General features: G+C 38.4%; 1 protein-coding gene and 1 long non-coding RNA gene across 2 annotated transcripts in view; one reads left to right on the top strand and one right to left on the bottom strand.

Annotated features, from left to right (window-relative positions):
* Window positions 1–25,806, bottom strand: part of LOC111424956 (mind bomb 1) — a 275,668-nt gene that overhangs the window by 189,215 nt on the left and 60,647 nt on the right. The gene's annotated exons all lie outside the window — the stretch shown is intronic.
* Window positions 14,423–14,988, top strand: LOC111424970 (uncharacterized). The gene is made up of 3 exons (XR_002707667.2): window positions 14,423–14,553; window positions 14,605–14,795; window positions 14,857–14,988. It is a non-coding gene; the product is annotated as an uncharacterized lncRNA (long non-coding RNA).

Genomic DNA, 25,806 nt, shown 5'->3' with positions numbered 1-25,806 from the left:
AGACGTGCGGCTAAACCCGAATGTTTCTAGTTCTAGGTCTAGTGTTAGTTCTAGTTTTACACAAAGACTATCACTAGAACTAACACAAGACCTAGAACTAGAATCATTCGGGTTTAGCCGTCTTGAGAGACGTGCGGCTAAATCCGAACGTTTCTAGTTCTCGATCTAGTGTTAGTTCGAGTTTTGCACTAGCACTATCACTATAACTAACACATCTAACACATCTTGAGAGACGTGCGGCTAAACCCGAATGTTTCTAGTTCTAGGTCTAGTGTTAGTTCTAGTTTTACACAAAGACTATCACTAGAACTAACACAAGACCTAGAACTAGAATCATTCGGGTTTAGCCGTCTTGAGAGACGTGCGGCTAAATCCGAACGTTTCTAGTTCTCGATCTAGTGTTAGTTCGAGTTTTGCACTAGCACTATCACTATAACTAACACATCTAACACATCCTGAGAGACGTTAGTTCTAGTGATAGTCTTTGTGTAAAACTAGAACTAACACTAGACCTAGAACTAGAAACATTCGGGTTTAGCCGTCTTGACAGACGTGCGGCTAAATCCGAATGTTTCTAGTCCTCGATCTAGTGTTAGTTCTATTATTGCACTAGCACTATCACTAGAACTAACACAAGACCTAGAACTAGAATCACTCTGTTCAAACGTGCGGCTAAACCCCAATGTTTCTAGTTCTAAATCTAGTGTTAATTCTAGTTTTAATTGTTATTCAGCGTCAGATTGTGCTATATTTTTATTGAACAAAAAGTAGAACTAACACTAGACCTAGAACCAGAAATATTTAAGTTTAGCCGTGCCTCTCTTAAGACAGAAACTTAGAGTAATCATAAGGACGTCACCTTTTCCAAGCAAAGCTTTTCCTTTGCAAAACTACCCAATTCCTGTAGTATTAAGCTATGTTGCATTTTCTTTGAGGCAATGTAAATGTATAGTAGTTTCGTAACTATGGTTACAGCATTTCATAGTTGTATGAAATTCCCGGTATAATAATAAATAATAACTGTAACGTGTGTAATAAATTAAACGTTTTGGAAAGACTACTTTGTAGTAATCCAAATATATAGCGGAGTATCGTTCGGATCATAGCACACCAACCAGGATGCCTTGGCAATTATTTGTTAAAATTTAAACCGCAACCGAAATCCAGAACAAGAGAAGATACCCACGGGAAAATCCGGCGTACCCTTGATCCTGATTTACCACCTCTTTTGGTAGCGCGAGTGCTCGCCCAAATTTGCGGCCATTAATCACACGGTGACGTCCGTTTTACATAAGGGCGGATAGCGATATCAATTTTTATCCGAGCCGGTCGTAAATTGCAGCCTGACGTTCGCTGCATGTGGTGGCCTCGTGACCGGCTACATGAACGACCTCGTGCAAAATTCAACCACACAGAAAACTCTCTGTGTTTCAAAATAACAAATTTAGCAGCTTAATTTTAAATTATTAGCTAAGGTTGATCCCTTCGCTTTGAACTAAAAATGAATTAAAAAGATGGATTGAACGTATCGCATAAACACGCGGTTTATCTTAATATTGTTCCCTGCATCTAGACGTAATTAGTTTTCCGTCTACGAACAACCCCATTGTTTGCCTTTAATTTCACCTTATCTCTGTGGGCGAGCGACCGGCCGCGGACGACGAAAACACGGTCCCCAGATAAAATTGGCAACAACGAACGCTGTCAATAGATGCGAAACAGTCCTCTTGGGTACAAGGATGATGCCAATTAAAGCCCGTTACGATCGAGATGCAATAAGGAGATAAAAACAATGGGGTTTTCGCGATTGTTAACACTGCGCACATCCAACCAACGACATACACCAAGAGCGCCCAATTTTCGTCGTAACAAAACGGAGATGACCCTCGGGGTACGGTTACAATATTTTTGTTATCTGCAAAGGGTGAAATTATCTTGTATTAAACTCCTCTTGTGTATTTTTTTTCTATATCTTTGTTAATTATAGGCTCAACTCAAAAAGGATTCAATAAAGCAAGATAATATCGCAAATTCCAGGCTCCTCCACCATTTATCTTATCTTTTATTTAACCCTTATAATAATACAATGTGTTGATCAATTTCGGGTTGATATAATTTTAATTGTAAAGCCTCGGCTTAATTTGTTAAAAAATCCTTAATCATATTTAATAAAGCTGAGGTCGCTTGGCTTTAACACAAGATCGGTGTTAAACAACAAAGCGCATGATCTAGAATCTAAACCTAGCAAAAACCAAAAACTATTTTGGGAAAAGTAAAATTTTTTTCAAAACTTTACGTAAAATTATAAAGTCCGTTACGATCGAGATGCAATAAGAAGATAAAAACAATGGGGTTTTCGCGATTGTTAACACTGCGCACATCCAACCAACGACATATACCAAGAGCGCCCAATTTTCGTCGTAACAAAACGGAGATGACCCTCGGGGTACGGTTACAATATTTTTGTTATCAACAAAGGGTGAAATTATCTTGTATTAAACTCCTCTTGTGCATTTTTTTTTCTATATCTTTGTTAATTATAGGCTCAACTCAAAAAGGATTCAATAAAGCAAGATAATATCGCAAATTCTAAGCTCCTCCACCATTTATTTTATCTTTTATTTAACCCTTATAATAATACAATGTGTTAATCAATTTCGGGTTGACATACTTTTAATTGTAGAGCCTCGGCTTAATTTGTCAAAAAATCCTTAATCGTATTTAATAAAGCCGAGGTCGCTTGGCTTTAACACAAGATCCGTGGTAAACAACAAAGCGCATGATCTAGAATCTAAACCTAGCAAAAACCAAAAACTATTTTGGGAAAAGTAAAATTTTTTTCAAAACTTTACATAAAATTATAAAGCCCGTTACGATCGAGATGCAATAAGAAGATAAAAACAATGGGGTTTTCGCGATTGTTAACACTGCGCACATCCAACCAACGACATATACCAAGAGCGCCCAATTTTCGTCGTAACAAAACGGAGATGACCCTCGGGGTACGGTTACAATATTTTTGTTATCTGCAAAGGGTGAAATTATCTTGTATTAAACTCCTCTTGTGTATTTTTTTTCTATATCTTTGTTAATTATAGGCTCAACTCAAAAAGGATTCAATAAAGCAAGATAATATCGCAAATTCCAGGCTCCTCCACCATTTATCTTATCTTTTATTTAACCCTTATAATAATACAATGTGTTGATCAATTTCGGGTTGATATAATTTTAATTGTAGAGCCTCGGCTTAATTTGTTAAAAAATCCTTAATCGTATTTAATAAAGCCAAGGTCGCTTAGCTTTAACACAAGATTGGTGTTAAACAACATAGCGCATGATCTAGAATCTAAACCTAGCAAAACCAAAAACTATTTTGGGAAAAGTAAAATTTTTTTCAAAACTTTACGTAAAATTATAAAGCCCGTTACGATCGAGATGCAATAAGAAGATAAAAACAATGGGGTTTTCGCGATTGTTAACACTGCGCACATCCAACCAACGACATATACCAAGAGCGCCCAATTTTCGTCGTAACAAAACGGAGATGACCCTCGGGGTACGGTTACAATATTTTTGTTATCTGCAAAGGGTGAAATTATCTTGTATTAAACTCCTCTTGTGTATTTTTTTTCTATATCTTTGTTAATTATAGGCTCAACTCAAAAAGGATTCAATAAAGCAAGATAATATCGCAAATTCCAGGCTCCTCCACCATTTATCTTATCTTTTATTTAACCCTTATAATAATACAATGTGTTGATCAATTTCGGGTTGATATAATTTTAATTGTAGAGCCTCGGCTTAATTTGTTAAAAAATCCTTAATCGTATTTAATAAAGCCAAGGTCGCTTAGCTTTAACACAAGATTGGTGTTAAACAACATAGCGCATGATCTAGAATCTAAACCTAGCAAAACCAAAAACTATTTTGGGAAAAGTAAAATTTTTTTCAAAACTTTACGTAAAATTATAAAGCCCGTTACGATCGAGATGCAATAAGAAGATAAAAACAATGGGGTTTTCGCGATTGTTAACACTGCGCACATCCAACCAACGACATATACCAAGAGCGCCCAATTTTCGTCGTAACAAAACGGAGATGACCCTCGGGGTACGGTTACAATATTTTTGTTATCTGCAAAGGGTGAAATTATCTTGTATTAACTCCCCTTGTGTATTTTTTTTCTATATCTTTGTTAATTATAGGCTCAACTCAAAAAGGATTCAATAAAGCAAGATAATATCGCAAATTCCAGGCTCCTCCACCATTTATTTTATCTTTTATTTAACCCTTATAATAATACAATGTGTTGATCAATTTCGGGTTGATATAATTTTAATTGTAGTGCCTCGGCTTAATTTGTTAAAAAATCCTTAATCATATTTAATAAAGCTGAGGTCATTTAACACAAGATCGGTGTTAAACAACAAAGCGCATGATCTAGAATCTAAACCTAGCAAAAACCAAAAACTATTTTGGGATTTTTTTCAAAACTTTACGTAAAATTATTTAAAACAAAAAAAAAACATTTTATTTAAGCTTAGGGTCAATGATCCCATGGATAAGAGATAAGTAGTGCAACAATAAGGAAAAGTAGTAGAGAATAAATAATTTTGTAAAAAAACCACAACACTTCGCGATAATGTGCTAGATCGATAAATGTGGTTGTCTCGACTGAAAAGGGAAATTAAGACAGTAATGCATGAATCCTGTTTGCATATAGATTGCCTCTGTAGCAAAACTGCATACAGCGTATACAATGCTCCGGAGATAATAGCGCTTGAAATGGGGCAAAATGGCAAGGTTTTTTTATACCGCGAACTTTGTGCACATTACTAAACCGCCTTTGGCGCACCTTTTGCATATTCAGCGCCATTCGTAAAAATCATTTAATTAAAACCAGAATGAGAACTTCGTAGATTATGGCTCCGCGACAAAGATAGTAGTCAAAATTATTTCATTTCGTGCAATATAAACGTGTTACAACGTATTTTACGTTTACATTTTTAAAAATTTTAATAATTGATTTTTTTTTAATCTATATGCATTTCACGTATCTAGCGGATACGGGGAACTACGAGAATAGCTCGGACGTTTGTATGTAATCCATCGGCAAATCGGATTGGGTTAATGAACTAAACGCACTGTTGTTGCGGTCGATGATTGAGGGGCCCCCACGTTACTACATCTCGCTCTACCACGTATTAGTTGGGCGGACCGCCATGGCCCGTTACGCTAATGGCGAGCTTCATTAAAAAGGACTCCCCATTTTTGCGACACCCACAACGCGCAAAATTGAAGTTCCCCCCACTCTACAAACCCCACATTAAATGTCACCTGTCGACAGTAAACGGCGTGTATATTTTATTGAGGATGTTTAAATTACTTCATAAGATTGCAAAGAATATCTTTTCAATCTAAATTACTGATGTTAGTTAGAAAAAAGAGAACCCTCCTAGTTCGTCAGGATAAATAATAACAGGTGATAACATCTCCAGATCAGTCGTTAAGGGCCGAGTAGCCCATTTTTCCGGATGCCTCCGTCCATAAAGAATTACTGGGTAAAGCGCTATCACACCGAATCTCAAATTGGCTCCATCCGATCGTGCGATTACTTGCCCTAAATACGTCCCTGTCGTCTCCCTCATGGCTAAAAGCATACCGAATTGGGCTACGAGGGCATAGAATAGAACGATTTTCGGCCGAAACTCTTTAATATGATAATAAGGTCCTCACGCCAAGTTATTCCCAAACTTTTTCCTCGAACAAAAAAAAATCATCGACATTTACCTAATATACTATGTAGATTATAATCAGCTTTGGTAATAAGCATTATTCCTGATTGGTAGATTGGCAGAAATCAAATCAAATAAAACTTTGTTAACTAAGAATATTGGCTTAATCGTTAATTTTGATGGAAATACTAAATGTATATAGTGAGAATTGTTATTATAGGTAGGATTTCAAGGGAATAGAACAACATGGTCATCCACCACGCAAGTTCATAAAATATACACGTGATAAATGGATACAACAACGGTAAGCTTTTAAACTGCAAATATTATAAAAGTCCAATAATGATAAAATATCTTTCGGTATTTGCAACAGCGAGAGTTTCGTTCGTGCAGGTTGGTTATGTTTGTCACGTAAAACGCACAAAAATAAATAATAATTGCTGGAATTAATGGTATTAATACAAATCTAGAGTTATATGTCCATAAAAATTACTATAAAAAAGTATTTGTTGCATGTAATTGATGCGTTAACACAATCATCTCAATTTGATACTAAATATTGTAAACTGAGCAGGGAATGATGATACCAACCCCCAATAGAACAACAGAACATTGTGTACAATTGTAACACTGATAAACACAATGTTGACACACAAATAGAAACTGTTCGAGTTATTACATTAACGTGATAATATCATGTTTCCTTTTTCGTAATTCAAACTTGAGGTGATCGTGGTCGTAACGACACACATTTCTCGATCATTTGGGGTGTCTACTCGATGAGAATCTTCGAGCACATGGCGCGTGAATTGTATACAAGTAAAACGGCGGTAAAAGGAACGTGATATCCCGTAATCCACTTCACTGGCGAAGGAAGAGGCAATATAGGCCTCGTCAACGATCGGATCCCGCTGACGACAACAGTAGTCAGGTCGAACCCCAAAGAATCTAACCCGAGCTCACCCCTCAAACGTTCTCGGTTACTGACACCTTAAACGTGGCTATATGCGGAAGATGAAGGACTCCTATCGATCAATTCGCCGGTGTCGTTCCTTTAAAATATTTCGCCGGGAAAGTGTCAAGTATAATTTGATGAATTCGGGGCATGAGGTGAGCAGCAGCAAGGGTGGTGGTGGTAGAGGTTGTAATTTTTTATCGGGGCGTCGCGACGCCCCCTATATAAATGGCTTTCACAGGTGTCAACACGAGCGTTAAAGCTGTTAAAAAAGAAACTAGATGCAACTCCGTTCAACTACCGTTAAAGACATGGATAAATTACTTTTCTAAACATTAATTTTTTAACTTCATTTTTATTCATCAATATTTTCCTTCTTATGCTGTAACAAAGTATAGGAGTAAAATTCTGCTCTTAACCAAGATTACAACACTTTTTTCACAAAACTGAAACATGATAGGAAAATCCTAATGCATTAAAATACATTCATCACCAATTATTTGTTGGTAGTAATTCAAGAGATGTGTTCTAGTTGCGCACTCGTCGGGTAAGTGCATAAATCGAAAAATCCATAAAACCGGAAATTTTCGTTGTATGTAAATTTAATTCGGCATGGCCGAGCGTTGTTCGAAATTGTCTGAAATTACCGTTGCAAAGTTGCGCATCCAGCGACTGGTGCCATTTTGAGGTTAGATAACGGAGTCATTCAACGTCAATAGGCGATGTTGAACTTTCCGAGGAGCCACTTGGACTAGGCGAAGTCGTTAAAACAGCTTAACTTCCACCCGGGACTTGTTGGCACACCTGCATGCCATGTCATTCCAAGACTCTGACACGCTCGACGAGGGGTTAATTCAATTTGTAAGTCGGAAATGGGCAGAGGAAAACCTTGAGAATGAGTATATCTAAGATGTTTGTGTTCGAATTGTTTCGTCTTTGTGCGAAATCGTCTTTTAGGTGTTTTGCGATCAATTTATTTATTCTGAAATGAAATTGTTGGTTTAAGGTTTGTGGTCAGTCTTGAGAAATCGAGTGAATGAATAATAACAGGAATTAATCCGGTAGATTGCCACTGATAAATCTAATTGTGGCCGGAAGGGCTTGTCCTTAATTAATCCCGTTGTTTAGGCCACATTACCTAAATCCGGTCCCATTAAACTTCGCCTTACAAATCGACCGGAAGTAACTGCTAAAAGGCTCATCTATTTTCCGGGGTGAACTGAACGGAACAGGCCGCTGCGTAATCACGATGAAAAGCGAAGGTAAAAAATTATAATCGATTTTTTATGGGACGCGGAGGCGTCTTTTGTAACGCGCCGCCGTTTCTGGCCGGCCCTCGTGAGGCACTTTTTACCACTCCTTATACTTATAATTAATTAAAAAGCCGACGCGAGAATGATTAATGCTGCGCGGCGTTATTATCTCCGCCACTTACCCGTCTTCCATTATGGTTAAAGAGCCTCAGAAGTGGCCATTATAGCCTTATTTTTCCGGCACTTGCTCATGCGGAAACCTCCGAGAAGCACGGCCGAGAAAATATAATTTTCGACGGATTATTGGTCCGGAAGGCCGCAAAACGGCGAGAACCAATGGCAAAATAAGAAAATGCGTCTCGCTTGTTCAGCTCCGTTATTGGGTTTGCGGACATGTGAAAATTTTCTGATTGTCTTCGCCCGACAAAACGACAAGGGGAAAATCAATAAGGGATTGACCCTTCTGATGGCTTCGTCGGCTCTCTAATGGTTACGGCAATTTTACTTGAAAATATCTTTCAAATAAAATCACGTCATAACCCATTTAAAAAAGCCTGCAATAATTTACAATTCCACAACGAGAATAATCTAGACGTAGAGCAGGTTTTTCGCGGTGAATATTCGTTCGTTGGTGGATAAGAGATGTTCGCCAAGAATACCGCGGAAATGGCTGAAATGCGTCCCGCGAGGACAGTTATGCAAAACTTGAACGTGCTACGCCACGGGGCCGCAGTTACACACAGTTATGATTAGGGGATCGTAAAGAGCCCTACACGTTCTGCCACAGAGCTGCGAGGCCACTCAATGCCGCCTTTTCGCAATCGCCGAGCCGCTCTCGCGGGCGTTGTTTGCTTTTTGCCCTATACCGGTTCAAAATTGACAAAGAGGTAGCTTCCTGCATAAATTTAGGTCGACCACCAAGTTTAGATTGCTTTTTTTAAACTGTTACAGCGGAAAATAACAAAACTTACATTAAAAAAATTGCCATTCGCGTAAATATGAGCCTATCTAACTCTAGACTTAGAACTAGAAACATTTGGGTTTAGCCGCACGTCTCTCAAGATGTGTTAGATGTGTTAGTTATAGTGATAGTGCTAGTACAAAACTCGAACTAACACTAGATCGAGAACTAAAAACGTTCGGATTTAGCCGCACGTCTCTCAAGACGGCTAAACCCGAATGATTCTAGTTCTAGGTCTTGTGTTAGTTCTAGTGATAGTCTTTGTGTAAAACTAGTACTAACACTAGACCTAGAACTAGAAACATTCGGGTTTAGCCGCACGTCTCTCAAGATGTGTTAGATGTGTAAGTTATAGTGATAGTGCTAGTGCAAAACTCGAACTAACACTAGATCGAGAACTAGAAACGTTCGGATTTAGCCGCACGTCTCTCAAGACGGCTAAACCCGAATGATTCTAGTTCTAGGTCTTGTGTTAGTTCTAGTGATAGTCTTTGTGTAAAATTAGAACTAACACTAGAACTAGAAACATTCGGGTTTAGCCGCACGTCTCTCAAGATGTGTTAGATGTGTTAGTGATAGTGATAGTGCTAGTGCAAAACTCGAACTAACACTAGATCGAGAACTAAAAACGTTCGGATTTAGCCGCACGTCTCTCAAGACGGCTAAACCCGAATGATTCTAGTTGTAGGTCTTGTGTTAGTTCTAGTGATAGTCTTTGTGTAAAATTAGAACTAACACTAGACCTAGAACTAGAAACATTCGGGTTTAGCCGCACGTCTCTCAAGATGTGTTAGTTATAGTGATAGTGCTAGTGCAAAACTCGAACTAACACTAGATCGAGAACTAGAAACGTTCGGATTTAGCCGCACGTCTCTCAAGACGGCTAAACCCGAATGATTCTAGTTTTAGGTCTTGTGTTAGTTCTAGTGATAGTCATTGTGTAAAACTAGAACTAACACTAGACCTAGAACTAGAAACATTCGGGTTTAGCCGTGCGTCTCTCAAGATGTGTTAGATGTGTTAGTTATAGTGATAGTGCTAGTGCAAAATTCGAACTAACACTAGATCGAGAACTAAAAACGTTCGGATTTAGCCACACATCTCTCAAGACGGCTAAACCCGAATGATTTTAGTTCTAGGTCTTGTGTTAGTTCTAGTGATAGTCTTTGTTTAAAACTAGAACTAACACTAGACCTAGAACTAGAAACATTCGGGTTTAGCCGCACGTCTCTCAAGATGTGTTAGATGTGTTAGTTATAGTGATAGTACTAGTGCAAAACTCGAACTAACACTAGATCGAGAACTAGAAACGTTCGGATTTAGCCGCACGTCTCTCAAGACGGCTAAACCCGAATGATTCTAGTTCTAGGTCTTGTGTTAGTTCTAGTGATAGTCTTTGTGTAAAACTAGAACTAACACTAGACCTAGAACTAGAAACATTCGGGTTTAGCCGTGCGTCTCTCAAGATGTGTTAGTTATAGTGATAGTGCTAGTGCAAAATTCGAACTAACACTAGATCGAGAACTAGAAACGTTCGGATTTAGCCGCACGTCTCTCAAGCGGCTAAACCCGAATGATTCTAGTTCTAGGTCTTGTGTTAGTTCTAGTGACAGTCTTTGTGTAAAATTAGAACTAATACTAGACCTAGAACTAGAAACATTCGGGTTTAGCCGCACGTCTCTCAAGATGTGTTAGTTATAGTGATAGTGCTAGTGCAAAACTCGAACTAACACTAGATCGAGAACTAGAAACGTTCGGATTTAGCCGCACGTCTCTCAAGACGGCTAAACCCGAATGATTCTAGTTCTAGGTCTTGTGTTAGTTCTAGTGATAGTCTTTGTGTAAAACTAGAACTAACACTAGACCTAGAACTAGAAACATTCGGGTTTAGCCGCACGTCTCTCAAGATGTGTTAGATGTGTTAGTTATAGTGATAGTGCTAGTGCAAAACTCAAACTAACACTAGATCGAGAACTAGAAACGTTCGGATTTAGCCGCACATCTCTCAAGACGGCTAAACCCGAATGATTTTAGTTCTAGGTCTTGTGTTAGTTCTAGTGATAGTCTTTGTGTAAAACTAGAACTAACACTAGACCTAGAACTAGAAACATTCGGGTTTAGCCGTGCGTCTTCAGACGCACGGCTAAACCCGATACTTTTTAGTTCTAGGTCTAGTTTTAGTTCAATAAAAATATGCAACATAGTGATATCTTATGCTAACTAGCGCTACCTATCACTGTCACTAGAACTAATTGACCTAGAAATAGAAACATTCGGATTTAGCCGCACGTCTCTCAACCCGAATGTTTCTAGTTCTAGGTCTTGTGTTAGTTATAGTGATAGTGCTAGTGCAAAAGTCGAACTAACACTAGATCGAGAACTAGATACGTTCGGATTTAGCCGCACGTCTCTCAAGACGGCTAAACCCGAATGATTATAGTTATAGGTCTCGTGTTAGTTCTAGTGATAGTGTTTGTGTAAAACTAGAACTAACACTAGAGTTACAACTAAAAACATTTGGGTTTAGCCGTACGCCTCTCAAAACGAAATTATTCATTATACATTTAGTTTCATTATATTATTCAATATACATTACAAAATTATTCCGAAATATGTTAATAACTAAAAAGTCAACTCATTATAAATCGAAAACTTTAATTTCCTCTCAACCTCGAAAGAAACCACCATTGCGCCATCTAACAAGACATAAATTCAAGGCGTGTAGAATACAGAGTAAAATAATTCAATTTGTGTTATCTGTTTGGTACGATAACCGCCGTATATCTTCGGCGAAACGCGTGACACTTCTACCGAAAGAGGTTAGGGGGCGAAGGGCAAAGGGGAAGTAAAAGGCGAACCACCGAGAATGAGAATATCCCGAGCGGCGGCATCGCGACGTGAAATACTGCGGCCGCCGACAGACACGCCGGTGGTGAAGAGAAAAACCATTGTCTTCGTTACGCGCGGTGGAACAACCCACAATATTTCCACTAACGAACTTTTTCACGGACATCGCGGCGATATATACTGTCGCTCCGATAACTAACCGCTTCAGTTTTCGGTTCGTTTCACAGTAATTGCATTCCGGTATCTGATTTTTATGCACCACATATTGTCTTTGCCTATTGGCTATAACAATACATTTTATTTATTTTTCGATTCAAATCGTACTAAAAATAATTCAAAATAAATTCACTTTTTTTAAATTTCATTTAAATCCTAAATATGACCATGATCTAAATATTTTTTATTTAGTTCTTTTTTTGTATATACCGAGAATTTATGCTAGCCTACTATTTTTTTTTTTTTAGTTTCTTGAATAGGTTACAACAGAAATAATTTAGGGATTCTGTACGTTGTAAAGTTTCATTCGCTTTAGCGAGTTGTAACGCGTCGTTAGTTCGGTAATAAAGGGCGCCGTCGCGGCGATTATGCCAGCACCAGCACCTATACCTATCGAAAGCTCGATATTAATGCGCTCTGCGTAATCTCAAACTCAGGTCTCTTTGGAGCGAGAACGAGGACGACCCCGGTAACGACCGACCTCTCGCTAATTTCTAATTTAACGCCTGTTTTATACACTTTAGCCAAGGCGATGACTGTATTTCACTTTGTTAATAACTCCGATCGTGTATTTTAGATCCGCGATATTAATTGAAGGGAAAATTTCGTTTATTCTCATCGTTTAAGAGTACATTTTCAGTTAAAATATTTAATATAGGTTTTTATGAAATATTTTATCTCACAACACGTTTCCTACATTATGTAGCCCTCCAATCTAATTTTCTCAACGTAAAAACTCGTACGCCCTCTGCAGATTTTTTTTCCGGTTCATGCAACGAGCCTCAGGCCAGTAGAAAAGCAGCAATTTAACGCGTTGCACCATATGCACTACTATCCATCCCGGCGGCGACCGTAGAAGAGATCCCCTGGGAAAACCGTTCTGCCCTCCCTACCGTTCTCGTATGCCGTTCACGTTCTGTCGACTTGTCAGCCGCCATAACAGTACGTCTGTCACAAAAGTCAACTGCAATAACGTCGTTAGGTGGCCGCCGATGGAAAAATCCCATTGCGGAGGGACAATTAGATATACGCGCTCTCCTCGGTAACTTTTCGTTGGCAAGTTTCGACAAATTGCATTTCCTAGTTCGCCTATAGCCTCCTCTCGTCCTCTCGGTCTTGTTACTACGTGACTTTTGCTCTAAAGAACCAACCCGGGAATAATGAATGTACGGAGAGGACGACTGCATATTTAGTGTAGTTCTACCCCTGCGCGTCACTAGAACGAGTTTCTCTGTACTAAAGTGTAATTGTGTATCTCATTTTCATGGAGTTTGTTGTTTACTCTTGGGTAACACAAACTCTATAGTGTTACTTTACTTTATAATGCACCATTATAAATAGTTATAATAAACCTATAATCGAGACAAACATACAGTGATACAATAAAGTCTACATACAGCCCCGAAAATGATAATATCTCAGCTCCCGAAATGTAATTCAATGAATTTTTTAGCAAAACATGTAAGAAGTTCATATTATTTCCATATTTTACATATAAACTATATATAAGTTAATGGGAACACAAACATAATCATATCTTTAACTCAAAAAAGTTTACATACAGTCCTAAAAATCAGTAAATTACCCTGGGGTTGAATGTACGACGAAAAATAGTAAAATAATTGTAACAGTCACAAAGAAGCTTCATTTCGTTTTATGTTCGACAGATTATTCAAAATACCCCTACAATTCTCCGATTTCACCACCGAAGTTAAAAAAATTTTAAACATAGGTTTCAATAATGGCTATAGTGTCTCTGACATTCAGCAGATATACAATAAAGTTCATAAATCCCATATTAACAAACTAATATACCCCCATTTTTCAGCCCCTTCCACTTTCCTCGCAGTACCCTATATACCTTCACTTCAGCATGGTATCGGTCAAGGTCTGAAAGAGTTTAATATCAACCCCGGTTTTTATCTCTGATCAAAAAATTGATCAAATCTTGAATAATACTAAACCCAAGATTGCCCTCGGTGCGATGAGCGGAGTCTATAGCGTTGCCTGCTCCGACTGTGACAAGCTCTATGTAGGTCAAACTGGCCGTAATTTGATGGTCAGGTTCAGGGAGCACATGAATAAGGAAAACTCAGCCATATATAAACATTTAAAAACTGAAAATCATAACACCTCCTTCAACAACGTGAAAATTCTTAAACAAGCTAATAAATCTAAAGAACTGGATTTGTATGAAGAATATTACATTCATATCAATAACGTAAATAACAATTTACTTAACGATATTACCGATTTCAACAATCATAGGCTCTTCCTCAAATATTTGTAGTTGCTTGCACCTGATCCATCGCTTTACCCTTTACATAGATAGTTTTAGAATAAATTTCAGATATTGCTAATTTTTTATAATATTTCTCTGCTTTTATAATGTAGCTTTCATAGAATAATACCACCTTACCACATAACCCCTATCTTAAAATTCGTTAGGCGTCTAAGCGCTTCACGCCAGATCGTACTCTTTTAATTTCTTTTTTTGTTAATTTTTGTTATTTTTGTTAATAACATTAATTTTTGTGTTTTCTTGCGATATTTTGTTGAATCATATTCTTTTACAACGAAAAATAGGTAAATTTCACTAATTCTCTAATAATTTAAACTAATTACGCATTTTTGCAGTTAACCTTCAAATAAAACAGGTTTTAGGGAACAAACACGCTCTTCAAGCAGTTTCCCTAAATTGTAACACAGCCATTTGGCTTTTTAACTTTTTTTATATAAAAATAAAACAAAATAATGGATTTAGCTCCTGAAATCGCTTGGTGTCCCTCCGATTTGTTTCCCCTTACGATTGCTCTTCTATATTGACGGTAATTAGATTTAACTTCTGTAAACATGTTATTATTTTTTCTATATTGTAAACTCTTTCAGTCGTGCCTGAGGAAGGTTTAATTGTAAAACCGAAACAGCTGTAGCACCGATTTGCCAGTTTAAATAAACTATTTTTCGTCGTACATTCAACCCCAGGGTAATTTATTTTAAAACCTTATACAATTATACAACTATCTAGCGCTGAATAACAAATAAAACTAGACTAACACTAGCACTAGACCTAGAACGAAAAACATTCCGGTTAGCCGTGCGTCTCTTAAAACGGCTAAACCTGAATGTTTCTACTTTTAGGTGTAATGTTAGTTCTAGAGACAGTGGTTAGTAGTGTAGTTAGCATAAGATATCATTATGTTGCATATTTTTATTGAACTAAAACTAGAACTAAGTTTTACACTAGCACTATCACTAGAACTAACACCAGACCTACAACTAGAATAATCCGGGTTTAGCAGTCTTGAGAGACGTGCGGCTAAGCCCGAATGTTTCTAGTTCTAGGTCTAATGTTAGTTCTAGAGACAGTGGTAAGTCGTTTAAAAAATTCATTGAATTACATTTTAGGAGCTGAGATATCTGAGAGCTGTATATTAGTTTGTAGTAACTTAGTTTAATTAATTTGGTGGAATACAGGATTAGGTAATGCAAGTCGACGGTCATATAGATACATGAAGTTGTTTACCTACAAGAGGGATACAACGTAGTAGGGTGGGTCAGGTTGTGATATTTTACGGGGTAGTGTAAATTATAGCTTCCAACCCCGCAGCACCGCACGGTACCCCGCGTCCATAAATTTCGGATTTCGCCTAATGCGTTTTCAGTTTGCGCGACCAGCTCGGCTATGCCCAGGTTTGCGAGTAATTGAAAAGTTATATGGACCTGATTTCCTGCGCAATTGAACCGGCAACGCCCCTTCAACGTTCACTACTTTTCCAACAAAAACTCTTTTATTTCTCAACGATTTCAAAACTATTTACCCACTTACAGCAAAATAATTCGAAACGAACAATGACAAAATACTTACAAATTACGCCGTTACTGTAACCGTATGATTTCGGGTACTCGACGGTAGCGAATACACTCTCGTAAAATGTGACGTTGACGAATAGAGATAAGCAACGTACCTGAAACAAGAGAAAACACGTACAATAACCAGCCGAGGCTGCAAGTCATTTATAACGGCCGTTGTGGAGGATGATGCCAGTTGTTTACGAGGAAAAAGAAAACGAACCAACAACACCACAGCATGAAAAACACGTCTACAACTGTAGTGACATAAATATTTTCAAAAAATGGGTCTCAACATCATAATGAAAAGCAAGAAAAGATCCTTTCACCTAAAATACATTCTTATTCTTTATTCATTTTTTTATTTTTAGCTCATTTAAAAGATAAATCTGTTATAGTCATTCTTATTTATTCATTCTCGGTATAAAACGGTCTTGAGGCTCATCGAAAGCGAAATTGAGCCAGATCTGCTTATGCGAAGAGCGCCGAATCCAATCATCTAAGGCGATGAAGAGGCCCCCTAAATGGGGCCAGGCCAAGTGCTCAATACCTCGCCTTAAAGAACTTATTTTCGTCGCGGTGTAGACGATATTTCAGGACACGTCGTAGTCCGGACCTATTTACTTGAAGTGCGCGCGGATCGAAATTGAAAATCCCGAGCCGTTTCCGAGCGCGACGGGAGAACCGAAAAAATTGTTCTGGCGGAGGTGTGGGACCATTGTGTGCCGTTGCGCATGCATATATATTACGTTTCGGTCGCTATGTCCCGCTCGGCACGTGCTGAACTCGTAGTTTGCATTATAGATGACGGCGCCGGATCGGTTCTTTCTATTCCGGGAGGGCCAGGTACTACCGTGAGTGCATAAATAAGAATCGAGATGGACGGAAGCTTTTAGAAGATGCTCTTACTACATAATACGAAAATGTTGGAAACATCTCAAAAATACAAAATAATAACGTGCTTTACATTTTCCATTTTCACGTTTAATTAACTAATTTTCTAATATCAAACGAATTAGCCACCGCTTAAGAGCTTAACTAATGGACCAATCCCCTAACAATATTATTGCTGCAATTACAGGGGGTAAAGGAAAATATTACGAAATTTCCTTATTCAAGGAAAGACAAGGTGTTTGTAACGGGGGTAGGGCAAAGGCTAATGAAATTTCATACAGGGCGACGTCGCTACCCGAACCTCGCGAACAGGCTAATTCCATTCTGTTGGAGTTGCGACGCCACCTGAAAAGTGGCCCCCACCTGGCGTTCCCCAACGTTAAAGAGAGTAGACAAGAACGGTTGCAACCGAGTCTATCGACTTTAAAGTTGCAGGATGACGTGACGGCATCCATCGAGGTAGGTACAACACTACAAGAGACATCTCTTTCTCTACAGAAACTATGACGAAATCGCGAACTTTGGTGTTGCTATGGGACAAAGTGGAAAAAGGAAATGTGAATAAAAAATAAAGGAGTCGTTGAACTTATATTTCATATAAACATTAGACAAAAGTTAAATTGCGCGATATGTATGGGTACGAACCTAACTAGTTAATTTTAAACCAGTCTATTTTATTGACAAGGCGTTATCTAGATGGTGTCGGTTAATTTTACCTGAACCGCCGCAGTTCCCGGCGTTGCTCGTTATCGGAACCGAAATTGGGTGCAGCAACCACCTCGGCGCCTTCTACTGCAACCGGGTTACCCTAACTGTTTCTACAGAGGATGCATCAAAGTAATTACGCACACGTGTTCTGTACCTATTTTGAGCAGTATATGAGATTAAACCCTCCAGAGTTAGTTAAACTTGAAACACAAAACCAAAAAAGAAAAACTTAATAAAACCCCAAATTAATTTAAAAATATATTTTATTGATCGTAACTAACCGGGAAAGACAGGATGATGGTTGGTTTCATCATGCAGTGACATACGTCAAGGGATATACGAAAAACGCGTATTGGCAATTTATCTTCGCTTGTGTGATATTTTGCATTTTTACGCGAATACGTGCACGTAAGTACTAACGTATACAGACGCTCCGTGTGCACATGCACATATTTTCCGAACATCCAGAGCGAAAAGTGTCGCGCGAAAGAGGGAAATATGCGATGCGGAGACCGCAAAACCACCGGCGGCGAAGTTTGCGGCCCGTTAGACGAGGAATGTTATGCGCGAGATAGGAAAATGGAAGACACATAGTGCGAAAGTGCCACTTTGAGGCGACGTTGAATTTAAATTTTGTCTATCTGCAAATATCGCGAAGTCAGCCTCCGGTATTTGCACGTATTGTTCAATTTCGAATAGACATAAAAAAGAAATTTAAAGCTGCATTGTTTTAGTATACTTTTTTCATAAAGAAACTTTGAGAATAACTAAATGAATCATAATGTAGTATAAATCAAAGATAACTAAATACAAATGACACTAACCATAAGAGCGATTTTTCAAGCACGAAAATCACACTAGGATAAACGAGAACCATTCGTCACGGCGAATGTAGACAAAACTCCGTGACACTTTGCGCAACTCGGTGAGCCACCGTAGATGCACCGTAGTTCGCAGTTTGTTATTAGCGTACGGGTTGGAACTTTGTAGTTTCGGTAATAGAGACAAATGGTTGTGCATAGAACAGCACCAAGTACTGCAGTACGCGTTGTTGCGATCGTTCGTATTCCAATTACCGGTATTTGCGTTAACTGAAGGTAAATCGTCGAGCAATAGACGCGCCGCAAATTTAATTCGATTCCTGCTGCTTTGCGACCGTCGAATGACGCAATTAGGGCCGCTTGCCGTTGGCGCCGGCTGCAAACAATTTTTAGTACCCCATTACAGCAAATGATCGTCATTTCAATAAGTGCGAGGTTTACAAAAGATCGAAACGTAAAACTACTAAATAGGTTTTATTTATCTCAGTAAAAGTAACGTAAATAAGTAAAGCTTTAGAGTAAAAGCATTCCATGGGGACAAAAGTAGAGCTTTCATGGTAGTGCGCAGAGAAGAGTAGAGGTAAGAGTGGAGTGCGAATAGAAGTTGTATATAATTGTCAGCGCCAAGTAATCCCCGTTAAAGTGCCCCGGGAGTCGGTGGCGGCAGCGGCTCGCCCCCGTAAGCGGCCACGATTTACGGTGGAAGCTGCCCCTGAAGCCGGTTCCATCCCTTAGCCATCCCCGACCAAAGCTAAACTACGAAAACTTCCATTGTTGTTGGCCGTTGTTGTGTTAGCCGCGCCGCCTCCGTAGAGGCGGACATCGTTTGGATGCGGTATGTACAATAACTTGCTAAACTTAAATTCGATCGTGACTTCCATGCTGAAACGAGGAACCGTGGGTAAAGCGGTTGCATCCTAATAAGGACCGTTGTTGTTATTGTAGCGAAACACAAAAAACACCTTGATTGATGATTTTCATGTTTGAGAACTTGAACACTCATTTTTCGTAAAGAACAATTTTGACAGTGACACTTGTTTCTTATCTTCTTAAGAGAAGTTTTAAGATTCTTTTTAAACTCCTCTTTTATTCCTCGTAAATAACTCACAACAACAATTTACACCTAAAAAAAGCCTATACTTTATGCTTACATCCTAAAAGCTAAACATGTCAAACATTCAGTAATTTTCTCTTCTAATTGGAAACGAAATTCACGCTACAAGTAGTAAAAATGTAACCGAACACAAAAATTGGTGGTAGGTCGAAGGGATTTCACCAACCGACAGCGCCATATGCTGGACGAACGACATAAACGAAAAACTAATAAAGGGGGGTTCGGTTGGCGAGAATAACCGCTCGGTTTTAATGCGTACGGGCAGCAATTAGCGGCTAATAAAGTGACTGCATTACGGCCCTGGTCCGAGCTAGGCCAACCGCGATGCCGAATCGATTACGTAATATCGGCCGGCAATTAGCGATTATATTTTAGCGGGACTCGTTGTTGGTCCAGGCGGAAACCATTAGCGTTAATCTTGCCCGACCAACGACGTTTTGGAATAGCTGCCAGAACAAACTAAGCTTCCATAACGATCGAACGTCCTTGTGCCACCATAATAAACATTTACAATTGCGTTATGTACAGTCATCTCAAAAAGTTATGCATCAAAATCGATCTTTGTCGAATAAGTGTTGACTTATCTAACGTGCGGTAGCCGCACAGCACTTGTTCAAACACTGTCTGGGACATTAAGTGTTAGAGTTAAGTCAAGTACCAAGCCAAAGTCAATAGCACAAAGTAGCAGTGCTTCCATTAGGCTAACGTACACATCTCCTCCTTTTCATCCTGGTGACGTGGTAGACGTAGTCTGTTCGCTCAAGTCGCACTCGTGAATATTCAGTTTCGGCCAGGTCCGTCCTTCTATTAGCGCATATTTGCAATGTAAAGACGACCGATGGGCGCGTTTGCATTACATAAGTGTTCATATGAAGGATTTCTCGCATTATATTCTAAGTTTCATGACTACGATTTTTGTGAAACTTATTGAATTAAATATGGATGAAATCCAATTAAATCAATTTATTCAGAGCAGGCAAGGTGGTGAATAACATTGTGAAATTGTGGTGATATGGCCAAAAATAACTAACATTATTTATCGCTTGGGTTCGGAATAATAGGAACTCGGCGATGTAATTTATAGGTTCGAGTTTTTTCCTCGTCCTTCGCCGTTGATATATTTCCGACTTGAGAATAGGTTACGGTGCCACGGATTGCTAGGAATTCGAAAAGTGCATCAATTATTTTACGAATAAAAACGTCCCGCGTAATAATGGGCGATGAGTTATGCGCGAGCTAAATGAGAAAAACTTCAGCGCGCAGGTGCTTTTTATGCTGGGTTTGGTTCAGTTTTAACGGCAAATATTTCCGAGGAATTATTAAAACATCAAAGCGTGTTTGTGTTTTTTTCCTTTTTAACACTGTTTGATTACTTAAAAATAGTACCCAAAAAAAAGTTGTTGAATTAAAACTAGAACTAGCAACTAGAAAACATTCGGGTTTAACCATGCGTTCTAGTTTTATTTCAATAACAATATACAACAAGCTAGCGGTGAATAACAACGAAAGCTAGAACTAAAGAACAACTAGAACAAAAAAAGCAGTTATTATACTGTAACGAGTTGAAATTAAAAATATTCTCTCATCTTGCCAAGTAGCCGGAAGCGTTTGCCGCTCTTCCAGTCGTTTAATGCAATGATAAAGTTTAGGTGTCCTATAACAGTTTCGTGCTTACCCGGGCTTTCTTGGCCGTCAAGTGTTAAAGTTTTGCCAGCCGGCGACCGCTTGTGAAGTTTTCACCCACCGGATGCCTTTCGAGTTGGATCTCTTATGTTCTCGAGGTAAGTTAAAAATCTTAATTGCAAATGCAAGGGATGTACCGCCATCACAAACCCCGCCGGGTTCGTTTCACCCCGTTTCTTAATGTCACTTGAATTAAAAGGAATATGATAATAGGATAGTCTGACATTTTCTTTTAAAAAACTTTATACTCATTATTAATTTAAATGCTAAACCACAAAGATTTGTATGTCAAGCACTTTTCATTTTATATCCCTTTTTTGTTACCTACATTTAATTTAACTTCACCCTGAAACTTATAAAACACCGGCAGCTCTCCTCTTAATTGAATTGTTCTTCAAATTAGCCATAAAGCCCTTTACGGCCGGCGGGAATCTCGCCCACCGGCGGTTATCGCCACTATTAAAAAGATAAGTGGAAATTATGTACTCCAATAAAACCGCCTCAGGCACTCTCAGATATCCGTTCTCTCTCTCTTTCCCGCAATCCCATCCCGGTTTGTCCTTCATTCTATCTCGACCCGTCATCACGTAGCCCTCCGAATTTACAACTAAGAGAAGCTTTGTTTCATAGTTATTACTATGGACGGTGAAAGCGAACTTCTCAGGTGTAACCCTCGTTTAAATTCTACTATCATTTATATAAAGGGTTTCTAAAGGACTGGAATATGCAAATAAAAGGATTACATGTTTTCATGTGACGTGTTATTTTTTCAAAACACGTAAGCAAAACTTCGTCGAAAGAGGACAACGGTCCTATTTGGCTAACACAATATGCCTAGCATGTTTCAACATGTTACTCTAATTCATTAGTCGAAGTTCGCCGTGTACACTGCCGCAAACAGTGAGGCAACTGTGCCGAAACGGGTATGCCGGGCAAACGGTAGATTAGTTTCAGTTATCTCTGAGCTCGAATTTAGGGACGGACTTGATAGCGAAACGCGATTATCTGCATTATGTTTAGCAAGGGTGGCAGCCATAGTCTTGCTCTATCCTGGAGGGTGGGAACATTTCCTCCCTTCTAACTTTCGCTATAACCCCTCCAATAGCTGTATCGGAATAAGACACTAATTGGCAAACATAGTACACCCCTTTACGCCAAGATCCATTTTCTATACACAATAGTTTTAAAACAAATCTAAATCGTATTAAATAAATTAGACAAAGTTAATTTTTGTTGAGTTATGACATCAATCCTATTAAATAATGTCCCATTTAGTATGTATCAACCAAGGAAATTATAAGTAACAAAATTAACAGAAGATATCAATTTTGAGCAAACAAATTGTGCGTCGAGTTACTCTGTTTGCCTATTTACTGAGTATTGTTTCGGTGGTGTGTCAATATTTATTATTCGACACCAAAATTAAAGATATTGTTTTCAGTCACAATCCCCACCTTGTTAATTAACGATCGATCAAAACATTTGTAGACATTTAAAAGTTAAATTAAATCAATTTTGATTGAACACATACAGGGTGATTCATAAGTAATGGGCCAAATTGTAAATGTACGTTCAGGAGGCCAAAATAATAATATTTTCATTAACAATAATGGGTCTTAGTCTGCTCCTTACTGAGATACAGGATGTTAAAGCGAAAAAAATAAAATAGATTTTTGTTAATAGATCAGCTACTTTTCTACATAATGACTCATAGTTGACTTATAGTTTTTGTAAGGGTAAACAATAATGTGTGAGAGGATTTGAGTTAACTCGTAGATGTCGCCACATGCGCCATATGAATTATGAAACGTCAATGAGCTTTTACGTTTAATGAATAGTTTAAAACATTTTATTGTTAAGTAAACTGATTCATTCTTGTCCTAACATAAATGAAAATGCCGAGACATAATCACTTTTCAAACGAAGAAATGAGAGACATGTTATGCGTTTACGCACAAGAACGTTTTTCTGGGCAAGCAGCATCCAGAAAATATCGTGAAATGTACCCTTACAGAAGGCAGCCAAACCGGAAGATATTTCAAAATATTTATAATCGATTGGGTGAAACAGGTTCATTTCGTCCAAAATATCATACAGGACGTCCTAAGATTATCACTCCGCAGCAAGAAGATGAAATTTTGGTAAGAATTGCGCAAAATTCTGAAATAAGCACTCGTCGATTGTCTGCAGCAACTGGAATAAGCCAACCATCCGTGACTAGAATTTTACACAAGGAAAATTTATATCCCTATCATTTTATACCTGTGCAAAATTTACTTCCAACAGATTATCGAATCAGAGTTCAATTTTGTCAGTGGCTAAAAGGAAAATTGAATAATAATCCAACATTCCTAAATAACATTCTTTTCACGGATGAAGCAACCTTTACCAGACGCGGAGTTTTTAATTGGCGAAATAGTCATGCCTGGGAAACCGAAAACCCTCGTTTAAAAAAAGATAGACATTTCCAGCACGAGTTTAAAATAAATGTGTGGTGCGGTGTAATAGGCAATACATTACTGGGCCCAGTTGAATTACCTCCTAATTTAAATGGAGCTCTTGGGAGATCTTCCATTACAACTAAGAAGAAATATGTGGTTCATGCAAGACGGTGCTCCTCCACATTTTTCACGTGCTGTGCGCGAACATCTGAATGAAACATTCCCTCACCGTTGGATTGGACGTGGTAGTGAATTTCAGTGGCCACCATGTGTGGGGTTACATGAAATCAATGGTCTATGCTGAACCTACTATAAATACACGAGACGAGTTATGGAATAGAATTCAAGATGCAGCCAATTCAATACGAAATAATCCTGCTACATTTTTTAAAGTCAGACAATCCTTAACCAAACGGTTAAATGCGTGTATAAATGCTGGTGGTGGTCATGTTGAAAACCTTTTGCAGTAGCTCATAATTAAGCTTAAATTTAATTTAACTTCGCACAACATCAACATGTAGGTTTTGATAATAGTTGTCGTAAGTGGTCTTAGTTCAAGTCTGTTCTAATGTTGTATTTCGTTTTATTAACTGGCGTACAATAAATTGTTTTATTACGTAATTTTTTTATGGTTTCAGTTTAATATTGTTATCAATTATCAATTACGGTTAGGTAAATGTCAACATTCCATGCCATGCTTGTGTCTTAACAGATTAATGCTACGTCGACCACCGTGAAATGTAGTGTAGTGAATTAGTAAAATTCAAATATCTCGAAAATCGTTAATATTTTCAAGATCAAAGAAGTATAGCTTTTTTCTACAGAAATGATGGGGCTATCCAAATTAAACAAGTATGTTGTAAAATAATGAGCGATAAAAAATTTGTAGCTGATTTCATCTAATTCATATGGCGCATGTGGCGACATCTACGAGTTAACTCAAATCCTCTCACACATTATTGTTTACCCTTACAAAAACTATAAGTCAACTATGAGTCATTATGTAGAAAAGTAGCTGATCTATTAACAAAAATCTATTTTATTTTTTTCGCTTTAACATCCTGTATCTCAGTAAGGAGCAGACTAAGACCCATTATTGTTAATGAAAATATTATTATTTTGGCCTCCTGAACGTACATTTACAATTTGGCCCATTACTTATGAATCACCCTGTATAATGAATTTATTATTATTTACGATTCATTTTATTTTTTATTTATATCGCGCTACTAGATCGTGTGGGATTTAATATCGGACAAGAGACGGACTGCGAACCGAATAAAAAGATAAAAGTTATATTCTATTGCACTTGGAATAGATCCGCTTTGGCCACGCAAAGGAAGAACCAAATTGATCCTTGCATCCTCGACGACGGAACGCAATACCGATTCCTCAGCGAAAACCTTTCAGTGTAGGGCACAAATATTTTCCCGAACGCCGACACATAAATCCGAAGTTCCGTGCTGCGACCCAATAAACCGATTGTTGTGGATCGTTATTAACGGCTGTTTATTCGGGGGAGGAGGTCCTGCTGACCGATGCATCCCCTTTGTTGTTGTTCGGGATGTGAGCGGAAAGAGAATTCCTCTCGTTAAGGGTGTAGGCGAACCGCCTGCGGCATTTGTCGGGTGCTTTTGTACCATGACGAAAAATTCCGCGGTTGAGGTACGGTTTAAATTAAATTTGCGGCGAATTGATCGCCCGGATGGTCGAGAGCTGTTATTTTGTTAGGATTCTTGGTTAAAAAAAAATTTATTTCTACGAAACGTGACATTAAAAACTGTAATATTTTTCTACTTCACCACTACGTGTTTTATATGTAACAACTGAGACGTACTCGATTAATTTGCAACGCCCAAGGGTAATTAAACACAAGCAGGACTTACGTAGTCTCATTCGTAACGTATTTGCTCCGGGCATATCGTCCCGTTGGTGTCTGCCCATTACTTGTTTGCGTGGTGTTGCAGCCGCAATTCTAGAAATGGGAACAGCCCTGGACGCCACATTGGTCCTGTAGAATTCCTTGTCCTAGACATATAGCAGAAGCGAAAAGGGCGAAGCGACGAGCTAGAGCAGTTAAGCCGACGTTCCAAAGCGTTAATTAAATTTTGGGACGAGACAATGCCTTGTAAAGTGAGATCTATGCCCTGTGCTATATAGAGCTATTAGAAGGATGTTGCCAATTTTGATAAATTTTACTATTAAACGAAATCACAAAATAATCGCATATATTTTGAAAACTAAAAGAACTAAAGAGAACTAAGAGGATGTGGTGATGGTTTCAGCAAACGGCAGTTAAGCGAATGTTTCGTCTGCGTTATTCTCA

Source organism: Onthophagus taurus, chromosome 6 (genome assembly GCF_036711975.1).
Source record: "Onthophagus taurus isolate NC chromosome 6, IU_Otau_3.0, whole genome shotgun sequence".
NCBI lineage: Eukaryota > Metazoa > Arthropoda > Insecta > Coleoptera > Scarabaeidae > Onthophagus > Onthophagus taurus.
Note: the sequence above shows the minus strand (reverse complement) of the source record. Positions and strands in the feature narration are given on the sequence as shown.